The sequence below is a fragment of the Lynx canadensis genome, chromosome D1 (assembly GCF_007474595.2).
Source record: "Lynx canadensis isolate LIC74 chromosome D1, mLynCan4.pri.v2, whole genome shotgun sequence".
Classification (NCBI taxonomy): domain Eukaryota; kingdom Metazoa; phylum Chordata; class Mammalia; order Carnivora; family Felidae; genus Lynx; species Lynx canadensis.
This window is the reverse complement of record NC_044312.2, coordinates 32,370,348-32,383,050: the sequence shown is the minus strand read 5'-3', so window position 1 is coordinate 32,383,050 and position 12,703 is coordinate 32,370,348. Positions and strand designations below refer to the sequence as shown.

General features: G+C 38.4%; 1 non-coding gene across 1 annotated transcript; it reads left to right on the top strand.

Annotated features, from left to right (window-relative positions):
- Positions 1–1,790: 1,790 nt before the first annotated feature.
- On the top strand, positions 1,791–1,954 carry LOC115526650. The gene has a single exon (XR_003972698.1). It is a non-coding gene; the product is annotated as a U1 spliceosomal RNA (small nuclear RNA).
- The last annotated feature ends 10,749 nt before the right edge of the window (positions 1,955–12,703 follow it).

Here is a 12,703-nt window from a genome sequence, read left to right as displayed (position 1 = left end):
GGAAACATATGTAGAAAAATGTTGCTATGGTTGATGTCAAGAAACTACTGCTTGTGTTCTCTTCTAGTAATTTTATGGTTTCAGGTGTCACATTTAGGTCTCTAATCTATTTTCCGTTTATTTTTGTGTATGGTGTAAGTGGTCCAGTTTCATTCTTTTTCAGGTAGCTGACCAATTTTTCCAAAAACATTTGTTGAAGAAATTTACTTCTCCCCATTGTATATTCTTGCCTTTTTGTCATAGATTAATTGACCATAAAAGTGTGGGCTTATTTCTGGGCTTTCTTTTCTGTTCCATTTATCTATGTCTGGTTTTGTGCCAGTACCATACTGTTTTAATTACTAGAGCTTTGTAGTATACCTTGAAATCTGGGATTGTGTGCCTCCAGCTTTGTTCTTTCTTAAGATTGCTTTGGCTACTCAGGGTCTGTTGGGGTTTCATACAAATTTTAGTACTATTTGTTCTAGTTCTGTGAAAAATGTTACGTGTATTTGGATAGGGATGCTTTGGGTAGTACAGACATTTTAACAATTTTGATACTTCCAATGCAGGAGCAAGGAATATCTTTCCATTTGTTTATGTCATTTTCAGTTTCCTTCATCAATGTTGTATAGTTTCCTGATCACAAGTCTTTTATCTTTTTATTAGGTTTATTTGTAGGTATTTTATTATTTTTTGTTGCAATTGTAAATGGATTTTTTTTATTAATTTCTCTTTCTGCTACTTCATTATTAGTGTATAGAAACACAACTGATTTGGGGGTATTAATTAGCATATAGAAACCCAACTGATTTCTGGGCTTTAATTTTTGCAAGTTTACTGAATTCCTTTATTACTTCTAATAGTTTTTTGGTGGAGTTTTTAGGTCTCAGTTTATCTTTTTTTTTAATTTCATTTTTTATTTTTTAAAATTTACATCCAAATTTGTTAGCATATAGTGTAACAATGATTTCAGCAGTAGATTCCTTAGTGGCCCTTACACATTTAGCCCTCAGTTTGTCTTTTAACAATGGTTATATAAATTTCAAAAATGCTGGACTAAAAGAGTATTTGTAAAGGAATACAAAAAAAAAATAAAAATTTTTGACTTAAGAACTTCTCAGAGTCTATAAGATGACTAAGAGCATTATGAATCTTCAAGAAGGAGATAAAGTATATAACATTTCCCCAAATGATTTACCACAAAATCTGTGGAGTCCATCCTGGGTTTTGCAGGGGTAACTTTCCACAAGGAATGCCTTGAGGACTGGCATGTGCAAAATTCAAAGATGAGTGAAAAGGATGTAGGATGCTGTATCCTGTTGAATAAGGAGTCTCAACTGAACTAAGGCTGATCCATTTTGTTCCTCTCCATGCCACTTCCTGCAGCCAGAGACATGAAAACTGGGAACAATTTAAAGTGCTCTGTTCTTCTCTGGCAACATGATAATGTTTAACTCTAGGTCCTGCCTTCGACTTTAAAAGTTGCCAGATCCAGACTGTGAGGTGTACAGTTAATTATTTTAGTTCCTTTTTCCAATCCAGATTCAGCTGAATCCCATCAGAAAACAAAGCTCATGGTGGCTGAGGAAAACAAGTCACAGTTTGAATTCATTTAGCACTGAAGGATAATGGATTATGTTCCTATCTCCTCTGGCAACCATAATACTTCCAAGTTTTTGCTAAATAAACTGTCCCTGTTTATATGACACATAATAACAACCACTAGTCCAGACTGCCCTTCTGTTTGAAGGCTTCCTAAGTGTGTTTTGTTTTCAAACCTATTGCACATTGAAATTTGACACTTAGCAATACTTACCTGGCAGGGGAGATACCATAATCACAAGGGTGGTTTTCCTAGGGCAAGGCTTATCTATTGCACTCTGGATGTGCTGACCCCTGCAATTTCCCCAAATGTGGGAAACTGGACTGCATAATTTGTGGTAGTGTGGGACTGTGTTCACACTTTCCCTTCGTTAAAAAAAAAAATCTGAAATTTAGCAAACCCCTCCAGGATGCATATACATTCAGAAGCTTCCTGGTTGTGCTGTGGTCTAAACATAACCTAGTTTACTTTAGAGTGAACATCTTTGCCAGTTCCTCTCTGGAGTTAGGGGCTCATTTCCACATAGATGATCATGACAGACCCAAGTAAGGAAGACAACCTAAATCAAATGGAAAAGAATTGAGTGCTTGGCTGATACTCATCACAAATCCTAGAATTGAGGATTTGAGAGGAGTACCCTTATAGGATCAGTTTTTGGCTTTCTTAGTCTTGGGGCCCAGTGTGACATTTGTACATAATTCCATTTTCAAATACCTCATGGTTAACTCAGGGAGACTGGCGTCAGAGGATTGCGATAATGTAAAAGAAATTGCTGCCACACGGTGGAGTACTCAGTTGTTATATGCAATTTCCTTTAAAACCTTCATAAATTTTCATCATATAACATGGAAGATGTATTTCAGTATATTTTTTACACTTATGTATTTATTACTCACTTCTTTTCACTAGGATCTGAAGGCATTGATTTAGTCCATGAGTATGAGATTTTCCAGACACACAGACTTGCTTTGCCATCCCCACATCACTTATTCTGCATCTATGCCCGAAAGCAAATTATAGTGCTAATCCTATAGCAATAGAGCATTAAAACTTTCCTCTTTCTCCTTTAGCCCATTTTTTTTGTCTGCAGAAGTGTCACGGTGTTGATAAAGTGTTTATATATCAGGACCCACAGATGGAAGGCTGCCCCAATGGTCTGGCCCATATCACAAATCTAAACCTAAGTCAGCCTGACCTCAGGAGAAACACCTCACAGTCAAGGAAGCCTAACATACAACAATCTCAATCCTCCAACTCAGCTTTAGAAAACTCACCTTATCCTAGAAAATAGGACCTCCTAGCTTTAATAGGAAATCCCTGATCCCCTAGCTAATTATGCCCAATCATGCCATATTTCCAAGTGTCTTCTTTTAATGCTCTATAGAACTTGCTCTTGCCTAAATTCCTTGGAAAGTGTTTTCCACTGTTTCTAAGGCACTGTACTGCCCCAAATCCATGGATTATGTTCCCTTGAATAAAGAACATCAAACTCCTTAAAAAATTGGTATACTATTTTCACCTGACAGTTTATATGAGGAAGCCTATTTGTTAAGGTATAACAGGCAGGCAGGGAAAGGGCCTGTGAAATGAGGGTTTGTGGAAGGTGTCATGAAGAAGGGACTAGGGAAAAGTGAGAACGGAATTAATGAGCATGTAAAGAACAACTAAAAGTAGGCAGAAAACCCTGTGTATTGGACTAAGTTTCCAATTCAATTACATGCATCAACCTGTGGCATAACTACATGGGTCTTTGACAATGCCTTTATCCTAAGGGAAACATTGGTACTTCTGGCCTACAAAAGACAAGAACACTCTAGCTAAATACACTTTCCAAGATCTTTTGTGTGTGTGTGTCCAAAAGAAAATAAAATGAAAATCACAGAGAGTTTTATAGGAAAAAATAATGAAATAAAATTAAAATGGGCACACAGACACTAATGGTAACCTCCTAGGAGTATTAGTAGAATGGCTGCAAGGTAGACAGAACTAGGAGGCTTATCCCTTGGCATGGAGTGGGAGAGGATTGGGGAGATCCTGGAAGGAATACATACTAAGTAGATGAGATGGTTCTTTTACCTATCAGCTCTTTTCTAATTGATTTACCAGGAGGGGGAGATTGGGATTACGTGTGGAAAGCCATTGCATTATTTAGTACAGTGTTCTTATTTCCATTAACTGAGAAGTTTTCTACAATTCTTATTCTATAGCAATGGAGTAAATTTCCTTATCTGTATTGCATCTTGTAATTTTTGTGCACAGATGTATTATCACCATTAACACTCTATTTGATTACTTGCCTGCCTTCAGTATTAAACTAATCCTGGATGCACAGGTAGCATGCCATTTTTACCTCACTTCCTCAGTGCCTAGCACAGAGCCAAGTATTTGATAAGAAATCATTGATGTTTGTTAGATTTAATTGAATTGAAGGTGGTCATAGTGGGAATGGAGACAGAAAAGAAAAAGGTGTAAAATCTACTTTCTTTTCATACTCAGGAAATTAAGGACAGAGTTCTTAGAATCATTAAGCTTCATTTTCCCACCTGCAGCCAGAAACCTGTTAGCTCCAGTTAAGTTTGTGCAGACATGCAAGCAGTAACCACACACCCTACCTCTTTTATAGCTTAGATTAAAAGCCAAGTCTATCTCCATAGTTCACAGCCTGAACAAGCCAGTCTAGGTTTGTACCAGGCACCAGCTGCTCTTTGTCCTTGTCAAACAGAAAAATAGATACATGACCTATAGAGCAGTCACCAATTATAGTGCTCATACTACCCAGAATAGTACAAGCTGTTCTTTCTTTTTTCAACAGTCAACCTAGATGTGGAAAACCTGTGCTCTTCCTTGACCCTTCAAGGCCTCTAGGCCTAACTTTCTTTTTCTAAATTAATTAAGGTTGTGGAAAGCCACTGTTGCTGATGGGAGATGATTACACACACAAGCAGATTTTATCATTAATCTCTCCCTTAAAAACTATACTCTATTTTCCATGGCTCAGTTTCCTCTATTACTCCTAATTAGAGCCAGCTCCTACTTGCTCAATTCACCAGGTATTTATGAAGCATGAGTGTAAGGCTGTGTCTATAACAATTGGCTGGAAAAGGACAAACCTAAACATAATCTATGCTTGATCTTCAACATTATCATTACTGATCCATATAAGTGGGACAGCTCAAGACCATGGCAGGAGGGGCAGCTGGGAAAGGCGATAATCACCTTGTTACTGTTTGGGATTACTTAAGTAGAGATTTCAATCATTCATTCATTACTGCATATATTCAACCGGCAGTTAAGTGCTCAATGTAAACAGAAGACTCTGTATTCTATGTCTCTGTAAACAGAAGACACTGTTCTATTCCCATGTCCAGTAAAGTGGCTGAATGAGAATATAGAATTGGTGGTGGTGGTGCTTGGGGAATGACTTTAGAGGTATGATATTCTATATCAAAGTTCAAACTCTCTGACTCTCCTGATAGAACTGGGCAAAGCTGATTATTCACAGACTGATTCTTCCTGTTTCAAAAAGTAAATTAAAGCTATACCAAGAAAGATAACATGAACTATTTTCCCTCCGGGGTTTTACTTATTCATTTTTTATATTTGCTAGTGAGTTTTAAAAAAAATCCTTCAAAGATAGTTTCAAAGTTATTTGTATCCAAATAAAGCTCAGATTCCTATTTTCTTAAAGGAAAATTGTCTTTATCATCTCCTGAATTTCATGGGAAACAGATGCAGAGGATTTATGTCCTGAAAAGTTTGGAGACCTCGCCTCTGAACCTCTTCCTTTAGGCAAGCTGGGTGGATATCCTGAGTGCATTACCACAAATACAGAGAGGGGCAATGGCACCCTCTAGTGGCTGACCAAAAGAGAAAATCAAGCTGTTTTTTTGCTGCCATCCTTGCCTGGCAAATTGAAAGCTAATTTGTTCTTTACCTAACTTCACTGCTGATAGGAGCAACTTGACCTGAGTTTGGTGATTACTTCAACACTTTTACTCTTGGAGATAGTCTCTTCTTTTGACCATTATATGCTTGCATGCATAAAGTACTAGCCTTGGCATTTTAAAAAACCTGGTATTAGAATTCTAGTTTCAAACAAGAATGATGATTATTTCTTTTCTCAAAACCTCTATATAGGGACTTCTGTGAAGATTAAAACCAGAAAATGTGTGAAGAGATCACATGACACACACACCCACTGAAAACTAGTACACATTAAACAAATATTATCTAAGAGGACTACTCATCTTTTTTTCCCTTACTCTGGAATCAGAAATTCAAATTTAATAGCCTGATGGAATCCAAACGTATGAAAAAAGAGTGATTCTTGACAAACCTTTTAGTCATCTTTAGAAAGAATCAAGTTAAAATGCTCTTCAAGAGGAAGTAAATAAAACCTACTCTATACACTTTTCAGAACCTTCTGTGTATACTGTTGATTAGTTGTAGAGCTTAGCCTCCAAGTTCTTCTTACTAAGGAATTGGGTTTTTTTTAACCCATGTGTTGAGGGAATGTAAAGGAATTCAGATTACACCAGCAGCAAAATTGAGAGTCTGACCTGAACAAATGGGACTTTTGGAACAAAGCAAAATAATAATTTTGCCAGTTAATTATTTGTTAACTTTGGACATGGCAGTTCAAAACCTGGGCTCTGCAGACCTCTGTTGTCATGACTCTCCTGAGGAACTAGCATTTTTGAGGGACTGTGATAGTGTATGGGGTGGGAACTGACGGGGGAGCCAACAAGGTATCCTTCCATTTGTGCAACACTACTATATGCCCTATGCAATACCTCCAAACATGTATAAACCACACTCCATCCACAAAAGCAACCACAGCTAAGTGATTTAAAGACATTTTGATTCCAACACCTTCACTCCTTCCACTTCACTGAGGTTTTCAAACATACTTATATTTAATTCCTAATTCTTACACAAATTAGCTCTATGGCCTTGAGCAAATTATTTGATCTAAGCTTGAATGTTCTCCTCTATGATAAAATAATATATACTTCATAGAGATGTAATGAAGATTACATGAGATAGTGAAGATAGAAACCTAACTCAAAATCTGGTATCTGTGTATGTTTAATAGGTGACAACTATTGCTGATTACTATTACTGAATCTTCTACAAGTAATAAGGATTGAGTACACAACCAAGGCCTGAGTATCAGCATCAATAAAACACAAACTGAGAAAAAAAGAAAATTAAAATAAAAATATTTTCATTTAAAAACCTTTACAATTATTTTTTAAAAATTTTAATGTCTACTTTTATTTTTGAGAGAGACAGGCAGACAGAGTGTGAGTGGGTGAGGGGCAGAGAGAAGACACAGAATCCAGAGCAGGCTCCAGGCTCCAAGCTGTCACAGAGAGCCCCACATGGGGCTCAAACCCACAAATGGTGAGATCATGACCTGAGTGGAAGTTTAACGCTTAACCAGCTGAGTCACCCAGGAGCCCCAAAACCTTTATAGTTTTTGCTGTGTTTCATGTTATATGTGGGGAAAAAACCTATATATCACAGCACAGCCCCTCTCATTGCTGAGGAAGAGAATATAATGGAAAAACTCATGTATGGCCCTTTTACAAGTCAAGATCATAACTGCATTCACTCTTCAGGACTTCATCTCAAATGCCATGGTTATGAGCAGGTTTATTAGTGCTTACCAGTGACTGCATACAATCTATGGACCAGTCTGTGTCGTAGTCTTACTGGTAGCCTGGCAATTTGCTCCAGGAGGTGGAACACAAGCTATTCCTCAGAGCCCCACCAAGCAACTGAATAACTGTACATATTGCCCCTTTTCTGCCACAGAATGGGGCTAGAAAGTAATTTGGGAATATGGCTCATAGAGGCTCTGGCTTGCTTCAGATCACAGAGCACATTTCGTTTGCCCAGAATACTGGCACTAGTCAGTCAATTTCAATAAGAACATAGATGAAATTTTTAAGTTTTTAAAAAATTATTCTCTTGGCCGATAATTCTTGAGGCAAGCATTATGCTGTTTTTATTGTTATTTCTTGATAGAAATCATTAGGGAGGGAGACATATCTTCCAGCTAACCACCAGGCAATTTGGTATCTGTCACAAGCTTCTAGTAGGAATTTATAAAATGCTGAGGCTTGTGCCAGTTTCATGAAATGTTAGGGGAAAAATAGTCTGTGTTGAGGAAATTATGGGGTAAATATGGGAGGAAAGAAGGGGAGAAAAATTTGGCTAGAAGCTTACATGAATGAGGGAATGGGGAGGGCATGCAGACTGTGATCAAAAAGAGTGTGAACAGAAGAATGATTGATCCAGTTCAGTTTCTGAAAGTATGTCAAGAACAAATGCCATATCCACTTAGATCTCTCCCTCGCCTCCTTTAGGTCTTTTGTCTTGAGACCTTTTCTGGATACTGTATTTAAAATTGCAACTCCCTCATCTCTTCTTTATTTTTCTTCATAGCATATATCACCTTTTAACACACTATATGCTTCACTTATTTATTTCATTTGTAGTCTGCTTTCCCTTTCCTGAGTGCAAGTTCCATGAGGAAGCAGAGGTTTTCTTGTTGTCTTCATTATCTAGTGCCTAGTACATATTAGGCACTCAGTGTATATTCATTATACAATATGTAAATGTTGGACTTGATGTTCTCAGCACCATATCTGTGGTAGGGCACTGAAGCTCCAAGAGTCATAAGCCCTAAGCACAAGGGCTCACACAGAAGTTTTAAGATGGGGCTTTTAATCCAGTAAGGTTTCAGAGTGCCAGTGTGGTTAAGACTCAGCAAATAGAGTCCTTCTAGTCTGTGGGGTGGTAACCCAACTGACTTGGAGGAATAGGTATAAGATTGGGAACACCAATGATTAAGGCCCTACCATCAAATCAGAACCTTAGGAGTTTCAGAAAAGAAAACCCAGGATGAAGCTGTATCCCCATCAGAGAGAGTAGCTTTCAACCTGTGTGTGAAATTTAAAGGTGAAACTGATGAGTGACATTGAGCATCTTTTTATGTGTCTGCTGGCTTTTTTGGAAAAGTATCTATTCATGTCTTCTCCCCATTTCTTTACTGGGTTATTTGCTTTTCAGGTGTGGAGTTTGGTGATTCTTTATAGATTTTGGATACTAGACCTTTATCTGAAATGTGACTTGCAAATATCTTTTCCCATTCCATCAGTGCCTTTTAGTTTTCTTGATTGTTTCCTTTGCAGTGCAGAAGCTTTTTATCTTGATGAGGTCCCAATAGTTCATTTTTGCTTTTAATTCCCTTGCCTTTGGAGATTTGTTGAGTAAGAAGTTGCTGCAGCTGAGGTCAAAGAGGTTGCTGCCTGTTTTCTCTGCTACACTTTTGATGGTTTCCTGTCTCACATTTAGGTCTTTCATCCATTTTATTTTTTGTGAATGGTGTAAGAAAGTGGTCCATCTTCATTCTTCTGCATGTTGCTGTCCAGTTCTCCCAGCACCATTTGCTAAAGAGACTGGCTTTTTTCCATTGGATATTCTCTCCTGCTTTGTCAAAGATTAGTTGGCCATATATTTGTGGGTCCAATTCTGGGTTCTCTATTCTATTCCATTAGTCTATGTGTCTATTTTTGTGCCAATACCATACTATCTTGATGATTAGGGCTTTGTATTAGAGGCTAAAATCTGGAGTTGTGATGCCTCCCGCTTTGGATTTATTTTTCAACATTACTTTGGCTATTTGGGGTCCTTTTTTGGACCCATAAATATTTCAGGACTGTTCAAACTTTGAAAATAATGCTAGTGCAATCTTGGTTGGTATTGCATTGAATGTGTAGATTGCTTTGGGTAGTAATGACATTTTAACAATATTTGTTCTTCCAATCCATGAGAATGAATGTTTTTCCATTTCTTTTGTCTTCAAAAATTTCCTTCATGAGCTTTTTAGTGTTCAGCATACAGATCTTTTACATCTTTGGTTAGGTTTATTCCTAGGTATTCTATGGTTCTCAGTAAATGGGATCAATTTCTTGATTTCTCTTTCTGTTACTTCATTATTGGTGTATAGAAATGCAACTGATTTCTGTACAAGGAGTTTGTATCCTGCGACTTTGCTGAATTCATGTATCAGTTCTAGCATCTTTTTGGTGGCCCGCATACTCCCACATGTCACAGACTTAAAACACCTGTAATACACACACAGAGACAATCCACATTCACTGTATACATCCTACATGTATACCACACAAATACCACCAAATACACACCATGCACACCACAAGACACTTCACAACCCACACCTACATTACTTCTTCTCTATCCCACCAACCATATGCTGCATACTGCCACAAACATATTTTACACACGTCACAAAGAAAACACAAAGAAATCCCACACTCTACACATAAACAACACAAACAACACATATATGCAACACCCATACCACACATATTCTGCATATAAAAGACACATACACAGTAGCTCATGTCAATTATACTAAACACACAAAGTACATGCACAGGAAACACACAAAACACATAAGTTACACGCACACGGTACATACACCTCACTGCACACCCACCACTACTCTACAACATGCACACTACATACACCATAGATACTCCATGTATACCACACACACACCACACATGCACTGCCCAAACCATACATATGTCACACAGAAACACACATACGCCAACCCAACACCAGACATAGCTCTCATATATCACATATATACCACAGAGACACACACACACCTCACATATCAAACATACATCCTGTATATATCACACATATAATACACACACTCTCACTGATGCACATCACACAGAGAGCACATACACACAGGCATGCCATACATATACCAGAAACACAATATATATAAAACACCAATATATATCACACACATAATCCACAATATACCACACCCTCACCAATCATGACACATACAAACCAGAAACAGAGCACACATAGCACATACACAACAAACATACCACATAGATACCAAAAATTCACGAGATATATAACAAACACCACCTACACACACCAAATGCACACCACATGTATATTATACACACTTCACACCAGCAAATATGCATAACAAACATCAACAACACGTGGGTCACACAAATACCACATGAACACACACCACAAGTGGAGAACAAACACACAAGAAATATACATTATCTCAACTCATCTACCATATGTAAGACACACATAGACCACCATATATCACTGACACACCACACATGCTCCACACAAGCCACACAAATGCCATAACCACACACACACCACATATATACCCCACAGATCATACATACAAAACACACAAAAGCACGTATATCACAACTGCCCCAAACACATACCACACATACCTTACACATACCAAATACACCCACACACCACACACACACCAACTAGAGATATCCCACAGGCACAACACACATACAACACACTCACACCACATGTAAAACATGCACAACAACCTTACCACACACAAAACATACACCGCATGTATCATACATATACCTCAGCACATGCACACACACGTCTATTTCACACATACACATTCCACACACACAAAACCAAAAGAACCTTTACACCATGCACAAGCCACACACACACCACATAGTCTACCTTCACACACCACACGCCACAAAGACCAAACATACACGCTGCTTATATACCACAGCACACCACACATATACCACACACACAGCACATGTCACACCCTTAACGCATGTACAGCACTCATTGGACACACACACATACACAGTTCACACCTCAAATACAACTCGTTTACAACACACAGAGATACCACAAGCACACCACACATTCATGACACAATAACCATATACTTACAACGTACACACACACACACACACACACCACACAATAACCACATATGTCCATAGATCCACATACATACACTACACATGCAAAACACATAGAATGTACACAGACACACCACACGTACACCACAAACACCAACATTATTCTACACGCATACTCCACAGTTATACCACACTCACAACACATAATGCACACACACACCACACATGTACCACACACACACCCCAATGTACCAAAGTCACTCCAGAGAGCACATACATCCCATGTATACCACACATCAGCACTCATTCCAAACACAGACACACACCACATGCACATCAGACACACACCACACATACACACAAAACTCACCACACTCCTCAAACACATACTGTGAACACACACCCATGCCTCACGGAAAGCATTCACATGATACATACACCACACACAGTGACACATACCACACATCCATGAGAAAAATATACCACACACTTCTACCACATGCACATCAACTCACAATATGTACAGCACTTCCACACCACCCATATAAAACACACACCACCCATATACCATTCACAGACCACACCGAGGATACACACACATGACACATGCACTAAACCATGCCCACACAGACAAAAATAAATACACATACCGTAACCCACACTTGACCAATACACCACATGCACACCAGTTACACACATCAGAAACACAACATACACCATACATCACAGAGAATGTATGTACTCACCACACACACACACACACACACACACCACAAACCAGAAACACAAGAAACAACCCCACAAAACAGAAATCAAATACATATCATGGAGACAACCACCATTATCATATATATGCCACACTCAATGTACACACACAAAACAACCCACATATGCCAAATGCCCACCCCATTTATAACCTACACACAGCAACAGATATATACTACACACTCCACATCAGACCACACATTTATCACACACACAAACTACACATATACCACACAAACACAATACATATCCTGTAAAACAACCAAGACTGCCACAAAACAGTCCCCACACAGACACCACAGACACACCACAGCTATTCTACACATATACTACCCCAACAAACACCACACACACACACCACACATATACAATACTCACACATATGATACATGCACCAAACACCACCTAGCTACACTATTCATACACAACACATGTATCACACACATGCACTCTACAGACACATAAAACTTTTACAATTCACACACCACATATATGTCACACACACAGCCTGAACCCACATACCATGTAACACTGCACACACATAGTCCACACACACTGCACACAAACC